The following is a 12,815-nucleotide window of genomic DNA, read 5'->3' as shown; positions in this document are numbered from 1 at the left end:
GTGGTACTGAGCAAAACTATAGGGCGGTTCACACGATCATCAATTAGGACAAGGGTCCTACCCAAGTTTGGGAGCTGTGTGCACTGCTGATTTTTTATTGTCTGCAAGAGAAATGCAACGTAGGAGGGGGAGGAAGTGATCGTGTGTGAGGCTTGCACTGGGTACAGCTGCTGCATAGAAAGGAGACTTGTCCTACCTATCAAGGATCATGTGAACTGCCTTTATATATTTCAAATACATGAACCAAGGCTCTAATCTGCACTTGCAGTCCTTTGCACATGTGGATCAGATCCTGCTGGGGCAACTCCACATGCACAAAAAGCTTTCATGCTCATAAACAAATGCTCTTTCTCTGATCATCTACAGCGCAAACCAGTGCATGAATAATTGTTGCTCTGCCTGACATTAATGTGGATATGGAAAAGCCAGGTATTAAGCAAAGTGATCATCAACTGACATCACCTGATTTATTTTAGGCTATGAGGATGTGGTTGGAGCAGGGGAAGCAAAAAGCAGTGCAGCAAAATTCAGATGGCATTTACATTCACTTTGTGGTCTTGTGCAAGCTATTAAGAGAATACCTGCATGGTAGCTGCCTTTGTTAATGCCTAGGTGCCGTCATTCAGGCAGTGTTCCTGAAAGAGACAGCTTCATCTTCACATAGGGCCCCCACCCTCACCCCCATGCTGATTGCAAGAAGCTGGCTGTGTGGAGTACAGCATAGCCTGTTCTGGTTCTACAGTTGTTCGTGTATGTCAGTGGTGGTAAATCCTTCAGGTGGAGTCAGTGTGGAGACTGGATGTGCTACTAGAAAAGCCAGGTCCTGAAAAAAAGCACAGTAGGCATGTAACCAAAGGGCCCAGGTGAGACAGGCACAGTGCTGTCTCAGATGAGGTGTTCTGCCTTTAACTCATGACATAGCATTCTGAAGTAAACATGTGAAAGTTGTAGCAATCGATTGTTGTAAGCAATGGTTAGAAAGAATCTGGAATTCAAGTCCAGCGTCGGCCCACGGTGGTTTCTAGAATGCCAGCATATTTGCCCAATCTCTGCATGCCCAATTCAATGAATACAGCTCTAGGCTTAAACTGCCCAAACCCTATCTTGCAGCAGAGGAGATTGATCTGAGTGCATTTTCTCCAGGTTTTAAAGTTAGTCTGGATTAAATATTACTTTGATTAGACAAATTAATTAAGCATTTTTCATTCCTATAGCAAGAAGTACAACTGCGTGTTCTGGCTGTTTCTAGGATTGCCAGCTCTCCAGGATTGGCCTGGAAACTACATGAAATGGCAGCCGTCTCCAGGTGATTACTGAAAGCAATCCTGGAGGTTTTAATCTTGGGAACAATATTGGAGGGAAAATGGTCAGGGGTAGCTGCAGTCAGCCTTGGCAACCCGTGTTCCTATACTTCTGACTGTTTGGACATTCAGTAACAACCCTGTTTCTCCAAAGTATTTGCCAGTGGCGATTCTTAGTTAATTTTATGTATCTCAGTTCCAGAATGACTAATACATTTAGAGAGGCCTGATATTGAAAACACTGGATTGCTTTCCAATGTGCATTTCCTTAAGCATGCTCACAACTGCTTTCAAACAATGTAGATGAGCAATATCAACTATATTTTGAAAAGAGCACAGCGGCATTGCAAATATGTGATGATACCTATGCTTTCATTGCCATAAATGGGACTAGCCTGGTGTCCAGCACACATGCACGCATGTGTGTGTGTGTGCACACACATACACACACACACACATACAAATTTTTAAAACCCATCCAAAAAGTCCTATAAGTGGCTTGTTTCATGGCAGAAATTACAAAAACTTTTGGAACAAACAATGTAAAATATTTATTTATTTATTTATTTATTTATGAATGCACTATGCTCAAGTTGATTTGCAACCCAGAAGATCTGAGAACTGTGAAGCATGTGTTGTGCTTTTTTCCTTTCATTTCTTTAGACAGGTATTCTATATCCAAGCTGGTTGGACATGTCCAAAAACCTCACTCACACTATTTACACTGTACGTCATTAATCAGTATGATTCTGTAACGATATGAAATGTTAAGGAGACCCTGCACATGCGGATTCGCTCCCAGCCCCGCACCCCACTAGGGACGGCCGTGTGTAGAGACCAGTAAGGAGGTGACCCAACTTACAGTAGCAAGAAGCCTCTCTTGAAACTATGCAGGATAGCATAATTTAGAGAGAAAAGCGAGAAGGAGACACTGCACCATGCCAGCCTACTCCGTTAGCATTTGCAATTCATTATTGGGGTGCAGTTCTGCTGTGGAAGGTCATTCCAGTTTCCTGTTGTTGTTGTTGTTTTCCCTGCTACTCCAGTCAATAAAATTGAGATACTGTAGTTTCTGGAGAAACTGCCTCTTTATCTCTCTGTCCCGGACTCATAAGCAAGCACTGCAGACACCTCCATTCCTCAATATTTGTGGTTCCTGTAAATAATTTGTGGACTAAAACTGGGAGAGCTATGGCTGGGCAGAGCTGGCATCAAGGGTTGGCATGGTGGGGTAACTGCCGAGACTAGAGTCCAGGGCCCTTGCCCACTGCCAGTCTGTGAGACCACCTGAGCAATAGCTCCCCCATTTTTGCCCACAGGCTTTGTGCAATGGTGGAGTGACCCTCTTAGCTGAGAGAATTGCTCCATTGTCACCTCCTCTCTCCCATTCCATGTGCAAATAGAAGCCTTCTCCCAGAGGCCCCTGCTGTTCTGCAGATGCCTTGCAGGAGGGACTCCCATTTGCTGATTGGGGGTATACTGAGTAATGCTCTTGGCCAAGAGTTGCATTTTCATTCTCTCTCCCATCCACCTGCCAAAACAAGACCCCTCCAGGAACTTTAGCAGAGGTCACTGCAGAGGGCAGTTTGCCAAGGGCCGCTGCAAATCTGTCTGCAGTGTGTGAGCTCTGCTGGGGTGTATGGAGATTTGGGCTGCTGCATGGAAAACTACTGATCTCCGAGTGAGAGATGAGAAAAAGGTTAGCCTCTGTATACGTGTAGATCATTTTAAGGATGTGAAACACTGATTGCAAGATGGCTTTCCGCCAGCAGGATATGCAGGCCACTATAGACAAGAAGATAAAGAGAGCTGAGAAAGCAAATGGCTGTGGAAATGCAGAGAAAGAAGGCATTAGCAAGAGCTTTAGAAACAATCTGGAGCTGATGTCAAGAAGAAGAGGTTCAAAATAGGGAACTGTAATTGGAAATGTAGAACTGAATAGAGCTTAAACAAATTTACCCCGAAAAAGTCTTCTCTGCAAAACTTGTTGGTGAACATTAATCAAAGACTCACCAAAGATCCAGTCACTGAATATTCTATATTTGACGTCAGTATTTTACATCAGACGACATTTGATGTTTGGTCAAATATCCCAGCACCCAACGTAAGGTGCTGGAGGTCTCAAACCAGGGGACTCAAGCTGGGTTCAGGCAGCTGACTCCTTACTCCATCACAGCAGCTCCCAGGCAGACAGAGCTATCACGTTGCTTTCTGCTGCAGTGCAGCACCACCCATATAATGGCCAGAACTAGATCTGCAGCTTTTTAGCCCACTGACCCGATTGACCCTAATAAGGGTCCAACTGGTCTCAGGATTATAAAAAGCCAGTTGCTCCTGGCTTGGTCCCTCCATCTGAGCAATGTGATAGCGCAAGAACCTCACCTTGCTCAACTTCAGCTTGGCTCTGACTGTAGCCCTTTACAGATGTTTACAAAAAGGACTCTGTACCTATGCACCATGTCCCAAACCCCATCCCAGCACTGACGTGCTAACAACCCTTATCGCCACATTGAACACACTTACCATGTTTGATTGTCTGCAAAGGCAAATGCTATAAGCATGACAAGATTATTTCCATGTTCAGAAGGCCCTTCCACAAGCAGTTCAAAGTCCAGGATAACCTTTCTGGTCAGTTTCCTCTGAGGAGAAGAGAAAGTTAAGACTTGTGGGTGTCTTTGAAACAATCTGCTTAATAATGCACAGGTAGAGTAAGTATTACAGATGCCAAGTCAAGCGCAAGACAAGCAGCATTTTAAAAAAACTCTTTTTTTTTTGCCATCCAAAGCCAAGCTGATCTCATCAGCTTTCCTTGTGCATGCAAATATTTTCAACCGTCTTCCCACTCCCCAGGTGGATGTAACTCTAGAATATTCCTCTGTACAAAGAACAGCCTAATGGTCCATTAGTATGGTCAAACAAGGACCAAGTCACACCAAATGCAGGGAGAGAGACACTGTGCATTAGTAGAATAGCAAAGCTGTAATAGCATTATTACAGATGTCGACCCAGAGCTGTATATTCACCGCTGCAGTTTGCTGCAACCTCATAGTGGCTCCCATGGAGTTCCCTATTAAGCAAGGTTTGATGCTCAGTTTTTGATTCATAGGTCTCCCCTATTATTTTACATTATAATCTGTTCTTGCAGGGTGTACCATCTGCCATTTGAGCACCTCAAAGTGTTAGGCACTCAACCTGCTACAATATACCCTTGTGAGTGTCTCACCAATGCCTGGATGGCATTTGAGGTACAAATATGTGGCAGCACTTTAAGGGATTGATGAGCTCCCTTAGAACATCTCTCACACAAGACCACTTTTACGAGTTGCCCAAACAGCCAAAGAAGTCAGTGGAGTCTCGGTGTGGCAGCCTGGTTTGTTGCCACCATCAAAGCCTGTCCTTATACCCAAGCCACTCTGATGACTGCACAGTGAGTAGGCTTACTTAAGCCTCAGTGCCCACATATAAGGACTGAGGGTCACTGGAAGGGAAGGATGCATGGTAGTTGTAACTGTGACACTATAAAATAAAAGTGCAGTGGCCCAGAAGAAATGAAGGGAAGGAGTATAAAGGGCTGTGGGGTTGGCAGAACAGAGTGGAGAAGGAGAAGCGGAGGAAGCTTCGGTTGTGACTGCTGGAGAAGCGCTTTGACTTAGAACTTGGGTCAACCTGGCTACAGACCTCGATATGGTGAAGGAAAAATAGTTCAGGAAAGGAGAGCCTTGTATTCCATCACATGAAGCTCCAGCAACAACAGCAGCAGCATTGTGAGTTATGGTTCCTGAACACATGGTTACCAGCCCTTAAGACAGCTGGGAGCATTTTAAAAGCCAGAGGAATGGTTTTTGTGAAAGCACTCTTCAGGATTATTTAGAGAGAGAGAGAGAGAGAGCTTGAGACTATGGGTATGGGTGTGTGTGTGTGTGTGTCCCCATCTTCCAGGCAGATCCAATTAACTCTTAAATGCCCAGAGGATATATCTGGTAGATAATCTCATGACTTCTCCCACATACTATCCTTTAATGTATGTTCATTTTGTTTGACCCCTCCCATTTTTGCAGCTCCATCTCTTTACTAGAAGAGGGAGGCTACATGAGACCCTCCTTTTGCAGAAATCAAATGAGCCAGTACCTTTCATCAACACTATTTCGCCCAGCAGGATCCTGAAGCAAATGACAGCAGCTTAGTAACAATGCAGCACTGCCATGGCAACCAACTCCACACAGGAGGGGTACAACAGAATCCTTGCTTAAGATGGGTCCGAAGCAACCAATTTTAAAAAGAAAGTGTCATACGCAGTGACTGTTTAACTAATAAGAGAAGCAATGCTTCTTAAATACTCAGTGTTTTTTTAAAAAACCCAACTCCATTAAGAGCAGAATTACAGCATTAGGTTAGGATAATTAAACAGGATCCCTTCATTTGTGAATAGCCAGAGAGAGGCAGTATCACAGCTGCAGCAGGGTATGGTGGTGCTCTGAGCCCAGTTTTGACACTAGGTAGTGGGCCTGCTTTCCTTGCTGGAAGGAAATACATGTTATGTGAACTGCAATGCTGCAGGACAATCAAGAGGTCATCCAATGGGATAGTCTGAGAGAAACAAGAATAAAGGCTTTCTTCAGGCTGAAAATCTTGAGCCTGTAGCACGTAGAGCCAAAAAGCAGGTTCTTCTATGAATAAGGAGGAACAGCTGCCTATACGCGACTGAACAGGCCTGCACCTCACATAGACTCCAACTGTCCCTTTCTGCCAGGTGCCATCCCTGTTTTCTGGATTCTGCAGCTGGTCTTGTGGTAGCAAGCATGACTTGTCCCCTTAGCAAAGCAGGGTCTGCCCTGGTTGCATATGAATGGGAGACTTGATGTGTGAGCACTGCAAGATATTCCCCTCAGGGGACGGAGCCACTCTGGGAAGAGCAGAAGGTTCCAAGTTCCCTCCCTGGCATCTCCAAGATAGGGCTGAGAGAGATTCCTGCCTGCAGCCTTGGAGAAGCCGCTGCCAGTCTGTGTAGACAATTCTGAGCTAGATGAACCTATGGTCTGACTCAGTAAATGGCAGCTTCCTATGTTCCTAGAACAAACAGTCCCTCATTTGTCCCTGTTTTTGCCTCTTGGGGATGCCTCGTTCAATTTTTTTCATACAAGTTGCTAGAGTTGTCATTCTCCAGGATTCAGCTCCCTTCCCAGTCTCTAGAAATTAAATTTCCACATAGGTTGTTACAAACCCACCGATGTTTTCAGCTGAAAACATGGGGCTTTCATTTGGGGCAGGTACTGCAAAATCTGAGTGCATGAGGCTCTCTAGCCCACTATTTTAACTGAGCAGGTTTATTAATATACAGTAACAGGAGTTATTAGGACAGGTATGCCTCCAAAGTGCTGGAGTGTGAACATTTCCTTCCTTACGGACTCTGTCTTTAAAATACCTATAATATCCTACCTATTCCTAACCTACAATCTTATTCACCCTTTTCCCACATTGTCCCCAAACCAAAAAATCTAAATTGCCTTTTTCATCCTAACATTCTACCCCCAACCAGCATTTTTAGCCTACTTTCCTCAAGTAAGCTTATGAGATCACCCAGAATTCTGTGTGTGAGTGTGTGCCTCCCCCCCCATCAGCTCGCAATGCCTGGAACAATATGAACCAGATTAGGTACAGTTGTAGGGACACATAGAGACACCTCAATGCTATAGTTTGTAATGATGTCATCCATCCCAATTCAAGATGGTAGACGTGTGAACATTTGAGGTGCAAGTGGGCAAACTTGTGGACTGTAACTGATTTTAACCAAATTTGGTAAAATTTTGTAGTGATTGACACAAAGGGACACCTCAACGGCATATTTTGTGATGATGAAATCCACCCCATTCAAGATGGCGGGCACATGAGCGTTTGAGGTGTAACTGCTAACATGAACTGACTAACCAATTTGAACCAAATCTGGTACAGCTGTAGGTGCACATAGGGATGGCTGTAGTGTGTTATGATGTCATCCACCCCAATTCAAGATGGCGGGTGCATGAACATTTGAGGCACTAGAGGGATAACTTGTGGACTGTCTAACCCATTTTAACCAAATTTGGTACAGTTTGGAGACTGTTGCTCTTCAAAATCTGAGTGTAAGTATGGTGTTCCTCTAGGCTCCGTACTTTCTCCAATGCTTTTTAACATCTACATGAAACCGCTGGGAGAGATCATCAGGGGATTTGGAGCTGGGTGTTACCAGTATGCTGATGACACCCAGATCTACTTCTCCATGTCAACTTCTTCAGGAGCTGGCATATCCTCCCTAAATGCCTGCCTGGAAGCAGTAATGGGCTGGATGAGGGAGAAGAAAATGGAAGCTGAATCCAGATAAGAAGGAGGTACTTATTGTGTGGGGTCAGAACTCTAGAGATTATTTTGATCTGCCTGTTCTAGATGGGGTCACACTTCCCCAAAAGGAACAGGTTCGCAGTCTGGGAGTACTTCTGGATTCACACCTCTCCCTGGTTTCTCAGGTTGAGGCGATGGCCAGGGGTGCTTTCTATCAGCTTCAGCTGATACGCCAGCTGCGCCCGTTTCTCGAGATCAATAACCTCAAAACTGTGGTACATCTGTTAGTAACCTCCAGATTTGACTTTTGTAATGCGCTCTACATGGGGCTACCTTTGTACGTAGTCCAGAAACTTCAGTTGGTTCAGAACGCGGCAGCCAGGTTGGTCTCTGGGTCATCTCGGAGAGACCATGTTGCTCCTTTACTGATGGAGTTACACTTCATTATGAGCCCCACTGCCCACTGAGATCATCTGGGGAGGTCTGTCTCCAGTTGCCGCTGACCCGTTTGGTGGCTACACAGAGACGGGCCTTCTCGATCGCTGCCCCAAGATTGTGGAATGCGCTCCCTGCTGAGATACAATCCTCCCATTTGGCAATTTTCAAAAAACACCTGAAAACCCATCTTTTCAGCCAAGCTTTCTCAGCTTCCTAAATTTGGGGGTTTTTAATATCTGGTCTATTTTACAATTCAAAACCCGATTTCGGGGGTTTTAATCACTGCAATTGTTTAATTGTTGTTTTAAAATGTTTTTAAAATTGTTAATTGTTATATTGGTTTTTTATTAGTTTTAGCTCTTTACTGTTTTAGTGGTTTGTTTTAATTGGAAACCGCCCTGAGCCATTTTGGAAGGGCGGTATACAAATCAAATAAACAAACAAATAATAAAAACAACAACCAACCAAGGAGGATATGATTGACTGTGGATAAGCAGAGTGGGGTGGGGTAGGATGGGGTGGGTTTAGCGCTTACCTTTTTTTAACGCATGATTCCCCCCACTCCAAAACACACACACACCTTCCCTCCCTTGGCTGGGTGCAAAATCCACATTAGCACAGGTCAAGGAGATGTTGGTCAAAGATCTGGAGTAGGAAAATGGCACGCAGGGAAATAGCTAAGCACCCCCACCCTCTCAGCCATTTATCTACTACCAGTTGTGCCCTCTCAAGATGGCTTTTAAAACAAGAAAAAGAGGGGCTCTTAGGCTATAGTTATGCATGTCATGTGTGTTGGGGTTTGTGATTATTTAGCAAATTGCCAAGGAAACTACCACTCCAGTTACAGAGTGTGGAGTTTAGTTGTTGCAGCTATTTAAAGAACACGCATGGAGATCATTGTAAAGTCTAAGTTACTTAACTAGTTTATTGGTGAAATACATCAGGATAGGAAAGACCTAATCCTATCTATCAACAACATAATAGGTAGGTAGAGAGATAGATGTTTCCGTCCTCTCTCTAGGAGGAAAGGAAGAGAACTGACTCACCAAAGGAAGTACTGGAGGAGTCAAAGCAGGGGTCATAGAGTAGAGGCAGACAGGGACAGGTAAGGAGACCCTCAGTAACTACCTCTACTCCCAATGCCCCTAGTGACCATTAGGATAGTTGGTGCAAAAGCTTGATGCACAGGAACTCCATCTCCAACAATGGGCAGTTGGATCCCCAGAAGGAGAACAGGCATTGGCAGTAAGTAAATGTTGTGGGGAGCAGCTCCTATGTAGAGCAGCACTCTTCAAGCTATAGTGAATGTTCAAACTACAGAGACTGTTGACAGTCACAAGAGATTGTTGACAATCTCACACTGCAGCATATTCACTGCACAGACAGAATTTCAACTGTGATTAAAAATAACTCTGCAAGAAGAAAGTCTTCCTTGCTATCTCACATTTGTATTTCCTTCCCTGTAGGGCACATTGCAGTTCACATCAGTTATCTTCTTGTACTCTGGATTCATGGGTTTCTGGTAATACAGTGTAATCACAGTCAACTTTCACAACCCAGCCAAAAGCAACAGATTTTCTGTTTTGCGAATACCAGAGGAAGGGGGATTAACCAAAGTACTGGGAATGGGACAGAGCAATGCATTAACTTCCCTCCCATAATTCCTATTCTCTATAAACTTCACATAATCCATTTTCTAATCTTGCCTTCAGAGCTGCAGTTTATCATCAGATTCAGTCCTTTCCCCCACAACGTGCAATACACCTTTAAAAAAAAACTTATTGTGAAAAGTATATATCATACAAAACTAAGTCCATATAAAAAAGAAATGCTATGAAAACACAGCATACATAATACATAAAGATAACTGAATGTTTCAGAATATCCACTCTGAAAGAGTGACCACACTTGTAATTATATTTGTATACTATTCCCAGAATGTCTTGTCTTACTCTTTTGTAATGTTTTAATTCTATTCCAGTAACTAATAATCTCAATTGTTTTAGCATTTTAGATTGCTTATTCTCCCAATCATTTGTAATGGGTTACTTTAATCATTGTTAAGATTTACCATGTCTTCCTTGTCTCCCCCCCACTCCGCCCCACCCTAGAAGTGTGGTACATGATACTAGAAATATCACACACAAGAATGGGGAGTCCAAATTGTTTCCCTTACTGTTGAGAGGGGATGGATATACAGTACAGTATAGAGATGAATCAACATGGCTAAGCAAAAATGACAGGGAGGTACCATACTGTAAAGAAGCCACCTAATGGCACAGCAGGGAAATGGCTTGAATAGCAAGCCAGAGGTTGCCGGTTTGAATCCCTGCTGGCGTATTTCCTAGACTATGGGAAACACCTATATCAGGCAGCAGCAATATAGGAAGATGCTGAAAGGCATCATCTCCTACTGCGCGGCAGAGGGCAATGGTATACCGCTCCTTTATTCTGCCAAAGACAACCACAGGGCTCTGTGCTTGCTAGGAGTCGACATCGACTTAACAGCACACTTTGCCTTTACCATAATGGAAAGTGATGGTACAGTAACAACAAATATTCTAATACATGTTTCAAGTTTGCCTATGTTTAAACATTCTTTTATCTAGATAGCAGCATGAAATCATATAAACCTGTCCTTTGGCTTAAAAATAGAAATGCAAGATTATATCATTCATTCACACCGTCCTGAAATCTGGTTAATTAACCTCTGTAGGGTCAAAGGGACTCGCCCTGCAGGATGCCTGGAGTAGAATTTAGATTGAAATATTAGTTCTATTCATGTGCAATTATTTTCTGAAATTGTGGGAACCCTTGCCAAGGAACCACACTGAATCTGCCCATATATTCATCCAGCAGCACTCCTGCAGAAATGTCCCTCCCCCACCCCCCAAGTAAAAATCCAGTTGTGCTGTGGGTGAGGTTGACTCACAGGAACAGCCAGGGATGAAAAGGCAGAGCCTTATCTCAGCCCCCTGAAATGTGAGCATGTCCAGGATGGCAATGCATCAGTCCTTGGAGATGCACAACAGTTCACGTATTGCAGCTCCGTGGCAGATCCTCTTGCTCCAGTTGAGTGGTGATCAGGGAGATAATTATCTCACTGTTATTTATTCTGTGCACTAATCAGGAGCCTGCTGATAAGATAACATGCGGAACAGCAGTCACAGAGAGAGTCCCAGGGGCTTTCTTTGGTATCCAAACAGCTTAGAAAGCAGAAAAGATCTGAGGGGCTAGGATTCAAACCCACACAGGTAGAGAGAGGGCCAGAGAAGGCCTGTCTGGGCTCTGAAGATAATGTGACATCCCACTTTTAAAGCTTCCCAAATGAAGCTTCCCATTGTGCATTTGCCCCCACCCACCCAAAAAGGGATGGGTTTAGTCAATACAGATGAATGGCTTTCTCATCTCAGTTTGTTCTGCTTCACTGGAGGCAAATCGTCTCATTCAGGGCAAGCTTTAGAGAAAATGACATTTATTAGACTGCAGAGAAGGGTGACCTTGAGAAAGGGGAAGGGATAAGGTGGGGGGAGGAGAGGAGAGAAAAGAAAAGGGAGGGTAGCGTTTAAGAGGAGAGAAAAGCAGAAATAAGGATATGCAGCTTTCCCACCACCACCACCACCACCCTGCCCGCGAAGGCAGGGGGTTCCAGGGAAAGGGAGGCAATGCAGAATGGAAGATGGAGAAGTACAGGAAACAGTGAAGAAAAACACTGTAGAGCTAGGGAAAGGACAGTGATGGAAGGAAAGAGAAAGAAGAAGATACTGTGAAAAGACAGGGAGGAAAATGAGGATTATGAGTGGAGCCAGCAATGTATTGGCAGAAAGAGAAATGGAGGCTGTAAGCAGGAGGAAAGGAAATAGAGACCTGCAAAAAAGAGAAGCTATCCAGACATCAATTATATGATGGCTTCTGGATTCACGGGGTTCCCCACTGGGATGGTTCACATGAGCATTTCCTAACTCATTAAATTCAACATCACTTTAAAGAAACCTGGGCACCCTGATCACCACAGAAGAAAGTTGAGGTGTGATGGGATTCAGGCAGAGGAAAAACCTGGGGAGAAATTCCTCACACAAAGATTTGGCAGAGTAGGGGAGACGAAAGACATTCCGGGGGCTGGGTGGGTGGGATATGTTTGGGGGATTGAAGATAAGGCTCATTGGGTCTTATGGGGGGAGTTCAGTAAATGAGGGGGGAATTCCTTAGATGCCCCAGCTGTGTGAATCAGGCAACTTCTTCCAAATGGTTCAAGCTTTAATTTAGCTCCTTCACTAAAACTTCTGCCTGACAGTCGTGGCTAGTCAGTAAGGGCAAGAGGCACGCAGTGTCCCCTGCCAAACAACAACAATAAGCTAATAACAGATCAGACTTACCAGCAGCAAGGGAAACCTTCAGAATAGGGAGCTTCCTCCAGCCCCTCCTCCCCTGCCTGTAACTTCCTCTTTTGGTCTTACTGGCTGGAACAACTGCTACTCAAGCTGCTCCAACCAGTCTGGTTCCTAGGGGGCTCCTCCTGGCACTGCCCCCAGGAAGAAGGGGGGAAATGTGTTTAAAATATACTCCCTGAAGCAACCAGGAAGTGTATTTTTCAGCCATTATTTTCATTCTCCCTGATGGCAGTGCCAGGCAAAGCCCCCAGAATCAGACTAGCTGGAGCAGCTTGAGGAGTAGCTGTTTCAGCTGGTAAAATCAAAAGAGAAAGTTACAGGTAGGGGAGGAGGGGCTGAAGGAAACTCCCAGCAGAGCTCCAGTTCCCTC

The 12,815-nt window shown here is 44.5% G+C and overlaps 1 long non-coding RNA gene across 1 annotated transcript; it reads right to left on the bottom strand.

Annotated features, from left to right (window-relative positions):
- Positions 1-495: 495 nt before the first annotated feature.
- On the bottom strand, positions 496-12,564 carry LOC128353019 (uncharacterized). Its single transcript, XR_008320787.1, has 3 exons — positions 12,431-12,564; positions 3,825-3,940; positions 496-823 (listed from the first exon to the last, which is right to left on the bottom strand). It is a non-coding gene; the product is annotated as an uncharacterized LOC128353019 (long non-coding RNA).
- Between the last annotated feature and the right edge of the window lie 251 nt (positions 12,565-12,815).

The sequence above is a fragment of the Hemicordylus capensis genome, chromosome 4 (genome assembly GCF_027244095.1).
Source record: "Hemicordylus capensis ecotype Gifberg chromosome 4, rHemCap1.1.pri, whole genome shotgun sequence".
Taxonomy (NCBI): Eukaryota; Metazoa; Chordata; class Lepidosauria; order Squamata; family Cordylidae; genus Hemicordylus; species Hemicordylus capensis.
The sequence above is the reverse complement of the archived record's forward strand: the minus strand, read 5'-3'. Positions and strand labels throughout refer to the sequence as shown.